Source organism: Giraffa tippelskirchi, chromosome 6 (genome assembly GCF_054371585.1).
Source record: "Giraffa tippelskirchi isolate mGirTip1 chromosome 6, T2T-mGirTip1v1.2.pri, whole genome shotgun sequence".
NCBI classification, from domain to species: Eukaryota; Metazoa; Chordata; class Mammalia; order Artiodactyla; family Giraffidae; genus Giraffa; species Giraffa tippelskirchi.
In genome coordinates this window covers 126,931,047-126,946,825 of record NC_137280.1, presented here as the reverse complement: position 1 = coordinate 126,946,825, position 15,779 = coordinate 126,931,047, and the positions used below count along the sequence as shown (strand labels likewise).

Sequence of the window (15,779 nt, the reverse complement as noted above, 5' to 3'; positions counted from 1 at the left end):
CAATACTTTATAAGAAGTCCTTCAAGGTACAAAGCCCATAACAGAAGACTGCAAGTCCTTGCCCTCGACACTACTTCTTATAATACTCTTATTTTGCTAGTGAGAAAATCTAAGGGCCACATGTGGAGGTTTGTCCAGGATCTCTGAGAAAGAAACATTACCTCTTGACACGTTGTTGTTCTTAACCCTCATACATTAATAACATTCATTTCCATGGAAGTAAATTCTGTGTTGTAATTGATCAATGTAGAGCATTCTTTAGTATTCCAGTTGAAGTTACCCAACACCACTTTGCTTTCACTTGAGAATAAAAAAGAAATCACCTTAAGAGTAATGCCTCAGAAATTCATTTCTCACAAATCTTGAAGGCTGATTTGGATGATAAAAAGTTCTTGGGAGGTTCTACTTTGCTGCTATATATTGATGATTTACTTCTTTCTTCTTCTCAAGCCTCCTCACAGGAAGGTAACATCCACTTGCTAAAGCATTTAACCTTTAAGGGACATAAGGTCAACAAGGAAAAACTGCAGTTTACCAAAATCCAGGTTCAATATTTAAGGTAACTGATATCAGAACGAAAATTCCACTTAGATCCAGCTGGGATTCAAGGTGTCTTAAGTTTCCCAAAACCCAAAACTAAACACCAACTGCAAGGGTTTCTCAGACTAGCTAGCTACTGCTGATTCCAAATTTCTCTCTTATGGCCAAACTTCTATGTGATTTACTAAAGAACTACCACTTTGGCTTAATTTTATGAGAATTCATCCACACAGCCTTTAATGCACTTAAGGAGAATTTGCTTAACCCATTTTCCCTTGGGCAGTCCAATTATCAGATTGCCTTTTTCCTTTTTGTATAGGAAAATGAATGAAAAGGAATGTCCTTGGAGTACTCACCCCAAAACATGAGGATCACCATGAACCATATGGCATTAGAGCCAGCAACTGGGCACCATGCATGACACAGGGAAAAATCTTCTTACCTTAGAGCCAAAACTGCCATTGCCCTTTTGGTTAAGGCCAAGAAGAGTATCACTGTGGGATCTCCTTTAACAATTTCTCTACTTCATGTACTAGAAGCCCTGCTGAATTTTCATCACACTCAACTTTTCCCAGTCACCTTACCTCCTATGAGGTCCTTTTGTTAACTGCTCCTCACTTAACTACAATATTACATTATAATACATTTAACCTAGTTACTCTTCTCCCCTCTGTCACCAAAAAAAAGTCCTTCACAACTGCTTGATGCTGGCAGACCACCTCCTGACTCTGTGAGATCACCTCCTGACTCTGATATTCTGCAGTAAATTCCTTTCGGTAAGGTTGACTTCCCATGGTTCACTGATGGTTCTTATTTAGAAGATGACAACGGTGAATACTGGGCTCGATATGATATCATAACTCCTCTTAATACATTAAGGCAGCATCTTAACCTATGGCCACTTCAGCTCAACAGGCTGAATTACACGTTCCTACACAGGCTGATACTTTAGCTGAGCGCAAAACCGCCAATATTTATACCGACAGTAGATATGCTTTCAGAGCAGCTCATGATTTTGGAATGTTGCAGAAGCAACACGGTTTCCTTACTTTCAGCAGAAATAAAATTTTAAATGGCCCATGTATACAGGAATTATTGGATGTGATACTTTAACCCATCACTTTATAGTTAGTAAGATCCCAGAGCATTCCAAGCTTGATTCTCTGGAAAAGTGAAGGTGAAAGTTGCTCAGTCGTGTCTGACTCTTTGCGACCCCATGGACTGCAGGCCACCAGGCTCCTCTGTCCATGGAATTCTCCAGGCAAGAATACTGGAGTGAGTTGTCATGCCCTCCTCCAGGGTATCTTCCCGACCCAGCGATCAAACCCAGGTCTCCCTCATTGTAAGCACATTCTTTACTGTCTGAGCCACCAGGGAAGCCCAATTCTCTGGAAGCTAAGGGAAATCACTTTGCTGACTTTTCTAGAAGAAATGCTGCTCTAAAAGAAATCAAGAACAGCCAAACCTGTGTCATGGTTCAAATAAATTTTCCCCCAAATAGGCCTCAAATTTAGAAAAGCTGGCTACAGAAGCATAATAACTGGACTCAAAAAGGGAAACGCAAGATTGAAAATTCAACAACTGTTTGATTAAAAAGATAAGGTGCTAGTTCATACCAAATAACAACCCAGTCATATTGGAGACTCTAAAATTCCCACTCCTCACCACTGCACATCCATTCAGCCATTGGTCTACTGATAAAATGGCAGCATTTGTCAATCAATATTGGCGGGAAACATTAACAAGACTGCTTTAAGTGCCTACCTTACTTGTCCCACTCGTCCAAAGTACAACCTAGAGAAAGCTGGATACCGCTCTCTGATATTTTAAACTGCCTAAAAGGTCACTCAAGATATGGCAAATAGATTTCATACAACTTCCTCCCTCTTGTTGATATAAATATATTTTGGTTATTGTATGTTTTCACATTGGACTGAATGAAGCCTCCCCTTGCAGACAGCCTATTCTGTGGCTAGAGTCCTTTTGGAAAAGATTGTCCCTACTTGGAGAACTACTCTCAGTCTTCATAATGATCAGGGAACCAACTACTATTTGTTGAGCCTACTTCAACAAATCTGTGCTACCTGGCCAATTTAATAACACTTTACTGAACTTACCACCCTCAATTCTCTGTTTTAGTTGAATGCACTAATGGCATTAAGACTCAACTGGCAAGATTGGTTCAAGATGGTGGAGTAGAAGAACGTGTGCTTATCTCTTCTTGAGAGAGCACCAAAATTGCAACTACCTGTGGAACAACCATTATTGACAGGACGTTGGAACCCACCAAAAAAAAAAAGAGACCCCATGTTCAAAGACAAAGGAGAAGCTGAAATGATAAAACCAAATCCCACACCCACAGGGGAGATGACCCACAAATTAGAGAATAATAATACCAAAGAAGTTCTCCCACTGTTATGAAGGTTCTGAGCCCCATGTCAGGCTTCACAGCCTGGAGATCCATCAAAGGGACTAAAATCCCCAGGGACTACAACCTCGGCAGTCAGGTGGATTTGATTACAGGATTGGCGAAAACAGAGACTCCATTCTTGGAGGGCACAAACATACCCTGGTCTAGTGCATACCAGGACCCACAGAAAAGGAGTAGTGATCTTGCAGGAGACTGAACCAGACCTACCTACCAGTGTTGGAGGGTCTCCTTTGGAGGCATGAGTCAGCAGTGGCTTGCCACAGGGACAGGGGCACTGGCATCAGCAGTCCTGGGAGGCACCCCTTGGCATGAGCCCTCTTGGAGGACACCATTAACCCTATGTAAAGCACATAGACTCTGGGGCTGGACTGCCTCAAGTCAAACAACTAACAGGAAGGGAGCATAGCCTCACCCATCAGCAGACAATCAGATTAAAGTTTTTACTGAGCACTGCCCACCAGAGCAAGATCCAGCTTCTCCCACTGTCAGCCCCTCCCATCAGGAAGCTTGCATAAGCCTCTCAGCCTCATCCATCTTGCTTGTAGAAGCAAGAACTACAATCCCATAGCTGCCAGAACAAAAACCACATCACAGAAAGTTACTCAATATGAAAATACAGAGAATTATGTCCCAGATAAAGGGACAAGATAAAACCCCAGGGGGGAAAAAAAAAAAAAACTAAATGAAGTGGACATAGGCGATCTTTCAGAAAAAGAATTCAGAACATTGATAATGAAGATGATCCGGGATCTTGGAAAGGAATGGAGAAGATGCAAGAAATATTTACCAAAGACCCAGAAGAACTAAAGAACAAACAGACAGGGACGAACAATACACTGGAAGAAATTGATAGCAGAATAACTGATACATGACCTGAAAGACAGAACGGTTGAAATCACTGCCACAAAACAGAATATAGAAAAAAGAATGAAAAAAAAATAAAAAGAAGATAGCCTAAGAGACCTCTGGGACAACATTAAACGCACCAACATTTGCATTATACAGGTCCCAGAAGGAGGAGGAGAAAGAAAGAACCCAAGAAAACATTTGAAGAGATAATAGCTAAAAATGTCCCTAACAGGGAAAGGGAATAGTCAACCAAGTCCAGGAAGCACAGAGAGTCCCAGGCAGGATAAACCCAAGGAGGAATACACCAACACATAATAATCAAACTGAGAAAAATTAAAGACAAAGATAAAATATTAAACAGCAACAAGGGAAAAATGACAAAAAACATACAAGGGCCAACTCCCATCAGGTTATCAGCTGACTTCTCAACAGAAAATCTACAAGCCAGAAAGGAATGAGATGATATATATAAAGTGATGAAAAGGAAGAACTTACAACCAAAAATACACTACTCAGCAAGATCCTCATTCAGATTTGATGGAGAAATTGAAAGCTTTCCAGACAAGCAAAATTTAAGAGAATTCAGACCACCAAACCAGCAAATGCTAAAGGAACTTCTCTAAGTAAGAAACACAAGAGAAGGAAAAGACCTACAAAAAATAAATCCAAAACAATTAAGAAAATGTTAATAGTATCATACATATCAATAATTACTTTTAAATGTAAATGGATTGAATGCACCAATCAAAAGATACAGACTGGCTAGGTGGATGAAAATATTTGCATGTATGTACTTCCACTTATTACCTCACTCTACTTAACCCCCTATATTGTATGCAATTATTTTATATTTTATAGTTAGGTTAATCATATTTCCATTATGACTTATTACTGTAATTATCTTTTATTTTTTTCTGGCTATTGATTGTGAAAACTGATAAATACTTTTGTTATTGTGATTATGTAACTATTATTCATTTTAATACCATTGTATCATGATTGGTCAACAGAAAATAATAGAATTCTATATTACTAAAACTATCATATAACAGAAAAATCTGCAACCACTTTTTAAAATCCAGATGCACAGTAGAATTATCTTTGAATTTTTTTTTAAATACAAATACCCAGGAATTGTTTTTTCCTCCAAAAATCCAGATGTGATTCTAATGAGCAGCCATGTTTAAAAACAACTGGACTATATGATGATCTTTTACTTCTATCTAGTTGTTTCACTTTTTCTATTTTATAGTTAAGGTTCCCATTTCATTTATGTTTTCCAATTTCTCCATCTCTTTTTGTTGTTATTATTTCTCATGCCTTTATCAAATGTAGTAGAAAAAGTTTAAGTGTACATATATATAATATTTATAATATATATTTTAGAAAACATGATTTTTTTGCTTAACTAAAAAATTTATGACATTTTCTTTCCACTTGTTTGACTAAGTATGAATAGAATGCTAGATTTCTAATTCATATTGACTCAAAACTTTGGTATTGGTTCCATTTATTCTGGCATCTGGCATTATTACTAAAAGTCTAAAAAGCTTATTATTTTAGTGATTTTTAAAAAAATAATCTGAATGAGGCTTGAAACTTCTAATTCTGAGAATATAAAGAAATACTATGTTGTAAAACAAACAGGAAATTAACATGTGGTACAGTATTATTAACTAAAGTATAGTTTTTGTTCAAATTACACAGAATTTTACGCTAGCATCCATTATTTTTCATACCTTATTTAAGATTCCACATTTTATTTAATTGTACTGAGTAGCTTCAACTGCATGCATCAAATTCTGATAAATTCTCTATTTTTATTTTGTTACAAATATTTTCTAGTTTCCCTTTATATGGCTTCTTAGACACACTCATCATTTAAAAGTGGACATCTAACTTCTGAATACATGGGTTTTCTTTAAAGTATCTTTGATATTTATTTCTCATTTTGATATTAATTTCTCATTTAAATGCTTTCTTCTCTGCAATCACCCTCTGTGTTTTTTCAGTCTTTTAACTTTATCGAGGCTTTCAATGGCTAAGTCAAAGATCTCTTTTGGTAAATGTCACCCACTTAAAAATATGTGAGTTATTTTCAAATATCTTTTGATAATGATTTCTAACATAATTCCTCCGTGATAAGAGAACAGACTCTGTATGATTTCAATACCTTTTGTTGCTATATTTCAGTCACTAAGTCATGTATGACTCTTTGAAACCCTCTGGACTGCAGCATGCCAGGCTTCCCTGTTCTTCACTATCTCCCAGAGTTCACTCAAATTCATGTCTACTGAGTCAGTGATGCTATCTAATCATCTTAATACCTTTAGACCATAAAATTTTTGTCAGTTTTATGTCTCTGGGTATGTTCCAGTGTCTCCTGGTTTAGAGTCTATGAGAACTTGAATAGAATTTGTATCCTGCTGTTTTGTGAAAACTGAATAAATCTTAATTATGTTGAATTGATTCATAGTGTTTTTTGAGTCTACTATACCCTTCTACTTTTCTATCTGTTCTATTATGTTTTGAGAGTTTGAAATTAAAACTCCAACTAAAAATATTAATTAATCTATTTTAAAAAAATACTTGAAACAACTAGCACAACTATTTGCAACTTTGTTCTGTATTTTCCAAGTCTCCTATAAATGAGTTATCATACTTTCATAATTCAAAAAATAAAGAAGAAGAATAAAAAGACTCAACAGGCCAAACTGGAGGATAGAGGCCCTCCAAATACCTTTGCAAAAAGCACTGCCATCGATCCTTCTAAATCTCAGATCCACCCCTTCTGGAACTTAAACTTTCACCCTTTAAGATAGTCACAAGATCCTCAATGCATTTGATTCATCATTTTTTTAACTCACAAATGATAAAAGGAGAAGTACTCCAATACTGCAAACGTCTTACTGCTTCTATCAAAAATAACCATTTTGGTAGAGCAATCTTTTCACAGAGCGCTCTTGGGAGATGAACCCTAAGCATCACACCTTGCAACCTGGAGATTTCATTACTGGAAAAGACACCTCCAGAAAGACTCTCTTCAACTTCACCGGAAAGGACCCGATTAGGTACTACTAACCAACCTTTCCGCAGCCAAAATCCAGGGAATAGACTCTTGTATTTACATAACACAGCTAAACAAAGCAGCAAACCAAACCAGATCTGCACGTCATTTGGTGACTTGAATGGAAAGATTCCTCGGAACTGAAGGAGACAACATCTGATGAGACAGCCTTTCTAAGATATCTGGATCAAGCTTAGAGAAGTTTGTCTGTCAAACCTTTGATGATGACCTAATATTTCAGATGATTTCCAATGACTAGGACATTAATAACACATGGACTTTAGATAAAAGTACCTGAGAGTTACTTTTAGATGTGATCTCAGTAGGTTTCTGTGTATTTTCCCTCCAATGTGGGACACTACACTCAGAAAAGGTCCTTCCTGGAACCAAGGGACAAAAAGCTGCTAAAACAAGAACACCTAATTCTTGACCAATGATGCTTTCAGAGAAGGATCCTAATCAAAAGGAGGAAATGTAAAAATTAATAAACAAAAACCTCAATTAAAATAAGAGTTGGGAGGCTGGAAGGGAGAGCTCTCACACCCTACAATGATAGCAGAGTCCAAGAGGAAGTAGCAAGACTTCCTCTTCTAGTTGGCAAGAGCTCATCCAATGAGACACTGTTACCACTCAGCTGATGAAAAGCCACTATACTTTAAACACTGGATTCCTCCAATGGACTCTTTGTTTACTATAGTCCTCCCAACTTCCTTTTTCCCTCTTTAAAAGAGTTTGTCTCTCCTTCCTGGGCAAGGGACTTACACGTGGCTCACCATGGTTGCAGAACTCACACTGCAGTTCTTTGTTGATCCTGACAATCCCATTTTTACTAGAAAAATAACTGGCAGCCTATTTGTTTTAGGTCAACAGATGAAAACTCAATCCCTAAAGACTCCAGCCCTAAACTTGAATTGCTCAGCCCTGACACAAAACAGAACCAAAACACAGAACACTGAGGTACAGGATTCAGAACAATTATATTTAAAATGTCCCAAGATCTTATACGAGAGCAGGTCAGCACAGGAAAAACTCACTTAAGCAAAGAGTGATGGTTTGCTTAGTTAAAACAAAGAAATCCATTTTGAGAGGGACTAATCAAGTGAAAGGGAAAAAAGGGTATTTCCAGGACATCCAAGTACAAATGTACACATACACACAGAGCAAAGTCAAAGGCAATTCAGAAGACTATGAAGTACATGGACTCCACCAACGGGTTCAAACCTTGGATCTGCCAATTACTAGCTGTCTGACTTTGAACAAATTACTCAACCTTTCCAAAGGTTCATATAATTATGAGGATAATATGTACCTCACAGGATTGTCATGGGAACGGTGGGAGGGAGAAAGAAAGAGAGAAAGAAAGAAAGAAAGTGGGGAGGGATGTAGGGAGGAAGGAAGGAAAGAAGAAAACATGTTACTGCTACCGCGCTAAGTCACTTCAGCCGTGTCCAACTCTGTGCGACCCCATAGACGGACAGCAGCCCACCAGGCTCCTCCGTCCCTGGGATTCTCCAGGCAAGAATACAGGAGTGGGTTGCCATTTCCTTCTCCAATGCATGCATGCATGCTAAGTTGCTTCAATCGTGTTCAACTCTGTGCAACCCCATGGACAGCAGCCCACCAGGCTCCTCTGTCCACGGAATTCTCTAGGCAAGAGTACTGGAGTGGGTTGCCATTTCCTTCTCCAAGAAAACATGTTATGAAACAGCAAAGCACAGGGCAGACCTTAGATCTTATAAGGATGCTGGCAACTTAGATGCTTACAAGCACTGGCTGAGTGGAAGTTTACTTGCAGGTTAAAGATAAGAGAATTAACAAAAGGAGAATCTTAATTAGAGTAAGAATTAAGAAATTTTTGCCTCACTGATTCACCAAACTAATCAAAGAACCTCATTCTAGTGAACTATGAAAAACACATTCGAGATCGTAAGGGTTTTCCTCAGATGCTTAGAAAACCCCAGTGCATCTACAAATTAAAAGTTTCCTTTCACACTTCAGAGCTGAAAGCAAAGGCAAAAATCCTGGACTAAGTAACAGTATTTTGTTTTTTTAAACTGAACTATAACTCAAAGCAGTATGGGTTTCTTCTTGAGAAGTTTATTAACCTCAAGTGGTACCTTTTAAATTTACTGGGGAAAAAGTGGTATCCCCTGGGGAAGGGGGCCAGTCCCAGATGAAACAGATAAAAGAGTTAGCATGCTAACACGACATCCAAGATAAATGGGATTTTGGGGGTTCACAGGCCTGTAGTGCCTAGCTTTCTGAGAAGCTGACATTTGTGCTTTGCCCCTAACACAGGCATGTTTTAGAAAAGGATGTGAAGAAGAGACCACACAAGTCAAAACAAAGAATCCGTGGGAAGAGTGAGTCAGAGTAGTACTCAGTCCAGGAGGGGCCAGAGTGAGACGGAGCTAGAGTGCAGGCTGGATGAGTGTCCCCTAGGTCAACACCACTGCATGAGGCTCAAGAAGGAACAGAGGAATAAACTGGCAGAGGGGCAAATGAACCCAGGTTGGGCCTCAAGATTTAGCTTTTGTTTCTAGAACATTCTCCCTACTTAGAGCAGAGCTTCTCAAACTTTAATACACACCAGAGGATCTTATCAAAATGCTGATTCTGGTTCAGTATGCCTGGGAACCTGAGACTGCATTTCTAAGTTTTCAGGTGATGCCAGTGCTGCTGGTCCAAGCACTATACTCTCCAAGGCAAGGGCTGTGATTCCCACCCAAGACTCTGAAATCAAAGATCACAGTGTCTTTATCCTTCCAGGACAGTGCTTAAGGTATACAGGACCTCAAAATCTATATATTGGAAGAACGGATTACTTAGGAGGACTTAAACTGTAACAGAAACAGAATAAAATCTAAAACAACAACCAGAAATGGGCTGAATCCTTGCTCATCCACCAATCATGTATGTGAACCTAGAGAGAGTTATTTAACATACTCGGCCTTAGGAAACTCATTTCAAAATCAGGAGAATGAACCACTTGATCTCTAAGGCCTTCCAGCTCTAAAACTCCACCCAAAGTATTTTTTTCTGTGTCTTAAAAAAAAAAAAAATCATTTTAAAGGTGAGGATATTTGCTTGATATTCCTCTAGCTATGCACACCTCTGTCATTCTCAGACAGCCGTTTCCAAAAATCCAGTTGAGAGAACACAGATTCTGTTGGTCTCAGCAAATAACCATAGCAACTAATACCCCCCAAATAAAATGATGTCTTCACAATGATGTGCTGGCTCAATTAGATTAAGAGGGTGACGTGTACCATCTCAAAATTTATGGTCATAAATTTACAGTGAAAGCCAGACCTTCTTGGAAGAGGTTTATAAGTAAAAGAGAGGCCTTGCCAATAAAACGAAGACGGCACAGGGAGCCAGAAAAACTGAGTTGATGAGAAACTGGAGCAGGGCCACCCTGCCTGTCCCAGGTCCACACAGACACAGCCATCACCCAGATGTGAATCCAGAACGTGGTTAAACAGCTGCAGATCTGAGTGCCACCACTTATACCAGGAAATCAGCAAGCAAAGGTCTTCTCTCCATGCCTCCTTCACATATATAATCAAAGGAAACAAATACTGCTCCCTCAGAAAAGGTTTCTAAGAGATTCAGCAGAAGACTTGTAAAGCTCTTAGGTAAAAAAGAGGACAATTGCAGAATAGTAAATTAGGGGTGGTACTGGATTTCCAGTTCATCATGGGATGCAGACCTTCCGGCTCCAAGGTCTTTCTTTAGATTGGTGTTAGAAAAGGGAAGGGAAAATACAGCATCTGTAAGTTTTATAATTTACCATCTTCCCACACCCTCAGGCCTGCCTCTTCCAGGGTTTGGGCAATCATGTCTGTTCCGAACAAATTCAGGCAAGCAAGAATGTCACTTGAAAGGTAGGAAAAGGGAAGCCAAGGTCCATTACCTCCCTATAACCTTCAAATCTTTTCCAGCAAAGGACAAAAAGAAAAAGCAACAACAACAAACTAAAAACCCAGCCTAAAGAATTAGGGTTCAACGTCCATTTAACTGTTATTAATTCAGAAAGTCCTGGGCAGCAAAACCTGGAACTGCAACACAAAATCTGCTACATCACCAGTGGTTCTCATCAAGAACTATAATAGTTTAAGAGTAGTTAAGGCAAGACAAGGCAGTGAGTAAAACAAGGCCTTCCATCAGCCTTATAAGCCAAGAACAGTGGGTAAGGGAACAAACTCGCAGGGTTCAAAAGCCCCCTTCAGGCCCCGCCATGGTCTCGGTACTGAGTTTCTACCTGTATGAAACTGAGAAGAAAGCAAGCTGCCTCTGGGGATTTCTGTGAGGAAACAAATGATGCTCAGAAGCACTTAGCACCAGGCCTGGCTAAGCAACAGGCAATAAATGACAGGTATTTGTAGAGTTTTACACAGTAACATAATAAAACGCCAGGCTGATTTATTTTGGGGTAAAGATGAAAGGACGGCCAAGCCACTCGGCCTCCTTCCACCCACCTTTACACCCACTACCCGGCTGACTTCCCACATTACCATCCTCTAAACAGAATCCACCAAATCCCTGGGCACAACTCAGACTCTCCTCCTCACACAGGAAGCAAGACGGCCACTCCTCAGCACCAGAAAAGTTCAATTAAAAAGGGAAAATCTGCTTGTTGCTCCTGGATTAAATTAATGTTTCCTGAAGGAAAAAAAAAAAAAAGTATCTAGCAACTCTGAACATAGCCACACCTAATAATGTTCTCAGAAGTTAGTTTCACTTTCTTTTATCCTGTTTAATGAATCACTTCCTTGCTGCCCTCAGGGGAGACTGTGTTCCCCGGCCAAGCAGGGAGGTCCAGGTGGGCACCATTCTGCCTCACAGGTTCCCCACTGAACCTGATTCCTTGCCTCCTTCCCCAACTGTCCCCTCCCCAGCTCCGTCCCCCAGTCCACATACGAAATCAGGCTTCAACTATTTCTCAGAGTAACCCCTTCTCACCACACCATCACAGAATTTGAGGGACCAAAAAGACTACTGTTTGTCAAAAATATGATGGGACATCACCTGTGGTGGACTCTCCCAGGGAGCCCACACCAGCCACCTGAGTTCAACTTCGGGGCTAGGGTCCAGGAACCTGGGCTCCCCAGAAGTTTTTATACATGCAGGAGTTTGAAAACTCCTACCACCTGAGCCTTCAGAACATCTCATTCCAGTATCAAGAATGCAAACCTCTCCAGATCACAAAGGTGGGGCTCCAAGGAGCAAGCCGGAAATTCTGACTCCTGACAGAAGATTTACAAATGTCTCCAAAGCAGGAAATTGAAGCTCACAGTGGAAGAAATCTAAGTGACAGTAGAGATGAGAGGGGAGAAGGAAATGGCAACCCACTCCAGTATTCTTGCCTAGAGAATCCCATGGACAGAGGGGTCTGGTGGGCTGCTGTCCACAGGGTCGCACAGAGTCGGATATGACTGAAGCAACTTAGCATGCATGCATGCATTGGGGAAGGAAATGGCAATCCACTCCAGTATTCTTGCCTGGAGAATCCCATGGACAGAAGAGCCTGGTAGGCTGCAGTCTATGCTGTCACACAGAGTCGGACACAACTGAAGCGACTGCTTAGCAGCAGCAGAGATGAAAGGAGGGAACACCACAATTCAATTTAAAAATCACAAATTCCAAACACTGAGCCTTTTCCCAAAAATGTTCTCAATCACATCTTCTACTGTGAAGCCCACACAATCTACTAGGAAAGCTGCTCTATTTAGGACCTGATTTGCACAGACCCGGCTCATGGCACCTGGAACTGACGAATGCCAGTTCGTCAGTTGATTGCCTAGAAACTCATCCAAAACCAGGTTTCCCAAAGAAGTGGTAGCTGCTTTTAGTGCCTGGGGAGCAAAATACTCTTGGACTAGGCAAGGCTGTGGCTGCCAATACAGGCTCTGCCCGGTTAATCTTCTTTGAGCCTGCAAATAATAAATCTGACACAGACTCCACTGAATCTGGGATACAGGCCCACGGGTGCCCTAGGAGAGAGTGTACCTAAGGTGCTTCTGGGGTGTGCAACCTCCTTCAAGGACCCATACTCAGAAGGGCATGTCTGGTTTAATGCTCTCCTGTCACCATTTTGAGATTCTTAAATTTTCATCTTTGAACTTGAATTTTACAAGTGAAGTCTGATGTGATGGTGGAGCATCCATATGAGCTGAGGCAAGACCTACAACATGAATGTCATGTGGGTCCACCAGGGCTCCTTTTGGCCCCATGTGCACAAGGTGTGATTCCCCTTAAATAAAGGATTCTGGTGGACCCACAATATGTGGGAGTTGAGCCAGACTAAGAGTGAGTACAAGGTAAGTCTGTGATATATGAATAAGCAGAAATACTGACAGCCCTGAGAGGCTACAGAACTTTCAGACCAGAACTTCTGAAATGCAAAAGGAAGAAAGAGCATTCTAGAAATATGAATGACTAAGGAACCCTGCAATAATCATTCTTATTCATGTTATTTCCTGGGATAAATGAACTACTTATGCTGACCATGACAACACTGGGCAGTAAAGGATGGAACAACCCATAGCCACATTTCCTTTCAATCCTTCTTCACCCATGAGTAAGCCAAAGGGAGAGGCTGTTAGTAGAATGTGCAAGTATCAAAAAGTGAAATAACAAAAACAGCTCTGTAAGGGCACTTTTCACAGAAATAGAATAATCCTAAAATTTGTATGGAACAAAAAGACCCCAAATAACCAAAGCGATCTTCAGAAAGAACAAAGATGGAGGCATCATGCTCTCAGATTTCAAACTATATTACAAAGCTATAGCATTCAAAACAATGTGACATAAAACAGATCACTAAAACAAAATAGACAGCCTAGGATAAACCCAGAAAATACAGTCAATTAACTTACAAACTATGAGCTGGGGAAAGGACAGCTTCTTCAGTAAACAGTGCTTGGAAAACTGGACTGCTGCTACTGCTACTGCTACTGCTACTGCTACTGCTACTGCTACTGCTACTGCTAAGTCGCTTCAGTCGTGTCCGACTCTGTGCGACCCCATAGACGGCAGCCCACCAGGCTCCGCTGTCCCTGGGATTCTCCAGGCAAGAATACTGGAGTGGGTTGCCATTTCCTTCTCCAGTGATTGAAAGGGAAAAGTGAAAGTGAAGTCGCTCAGTCGTGTCCGACCCTTAGCGACCCCATGGACTGCAGCCTACCAGGCTCCTCTGTCCATGGGATTTTCCAGGCAAGAGTACTGGAGTGGGGTGCCATTGCCTTCTCCGAGGAAAACTGGACAGCTACATGCAAAAGAATGAAACTATCCCAGTCTCTTACACCATACACAAAAATTAACTCAAAATGGCTTGAAGACTTGAATATAAAACCCAAAACCATAAAACTCATAGAATAAACATAAATGGTAATCTCCATAACATTAGTCTTTGAGGTGATTTTTTGGACCTGACTCCAAAAGCAAAGGCAACAAAAGTAAAAATAAACAAGTAGGACCTGCATCAAACTAAAAAGCTTCTACACAGCAAAGGAAACCATCAACAAAATGAAAAGGCAACCTACCAAATTGGAAAAAATATTTGTAAATCATATATTCAATGAAGGACTAATATCCAAAATATATAATGAATGCATACAAGTCAACAGCAAAAACCCGAACAATCCAATTTAAAAACGGGCAAAGGATCTGAATAGACAATTTTCCAAAGAGGACAAACAGATAGCCAACAGGTACATAAAAAGAAGCTCAACATCACTCATTAGCAGGAAAATGCAACTCAAAACTACAAAAAGATTATCTCACATCTGTTAAAATAGCTGTTATCAAAAAGACAAGAAACAACAAGTGTTGTCAAGGATACAGAGCAAAGGAAACACTTATGCACTATTGGTGGGAATGTAAATTGGTGCAACCACTATGCAAACAGTGTGAAGAGTCCTCAAATGATCAAGCAATTCCCCATCTGGATGCATCTTAAGAAAACACATGTGCACCTGGGGGTGATTCATGTCGATGTATGGCAAAAACCACAATACTGTAAAGAAATTATCCTCCAATTAAAATAAATAAAAAATTTTTTTAAAAAAGAAAAGAAAAACACTACAGACAGTCTGACTTACAATGGTTCAACTTACAAAGATGCAAATGCAAAACACTCTCGGCGGGGGGGGCGGGGGGGAGGACTGTACTTCAAGTTTTGAATTTTGGTCTGTTTTCAGGCTAGCAGTATGCAATATGATACTCTCACATGATGAGGCACAGTGGTAGGGAGCCACACCACTCAGCCACTCAATCACAAGAGTATACAACTGATACACTGACAACCATTCTGTCTTTCACATTCAATACAATATTCAATAAATTACATGAGATATTCAACACTTACAAAATAGGGTTTGCATATTTTGCTCAACTGTAGGCTAAAGTAAGTGTTCTGAATATGTTTAGGTAGGCTAGACTAAACTATCATATTCGGTAGGTTAGATGTATTAATGCATTTTTAATTATTTATTTATTTGGCTGTGCCAGGTCTTAGTTGCAGCATGTAGGATCTTTGAACTTCATTGCAGCATGTGGGATCTTTCAGCTGCAGCATTCAAACTCTTAGTTGCAGCATGTAAGATCTAGTTCCCTGACCAGGGATTGAACCTGGGTCCCCTACATTGAAGGCATGGAGTCTTAGCCACTGTACTACCATGGAAGCCCCTTAAATGCATTTTTTACTTACATTTTCAACTTACAATGGGTTTATCTGGATATAACCCCATCATAAGTCAAGGAAGATCTGAAATGCAAAAAGATACATTAATCTCTGTGTTCTCTACAGCATTATGTACAATACCCAAACGTGGAAATATCCCACATGTCCATTAATGGATAAATAAAGATGTGATGTACGTGTAGTGT

At 40.1% G+C, this 15,779-nt stretch overlaps 1 protein-coding gene across 48 annotated transcripts in view; it reads right to left on the bottom strand.

Moving 5' to 3' along the window:
- The window catches only part of ARHGAP26 (Rho GTPase activating protein 26), a 556,769-nt gene that overhangs the window by 350,030 nt on the left and 190,960 nt on the right, over positions 1–15,779 (bottom strand). For 7 of the 48 annotated variants that reach the window (XM_081504660.1, XM_081504699.1, XM_081504695.1 and 4 more), the window contains one exon: positions 324–493. The exons of the other annotated variants lie outside the window; for them this stretch is intronic. The gene's annotated coding sequence lies outside the window, so the exon portion shown is untranslated. The remainder of the gene's footprint in view (positions 1–323; positions 494–15,779) is intronic. 48 annotated transcript variants of the gene reach the window in all.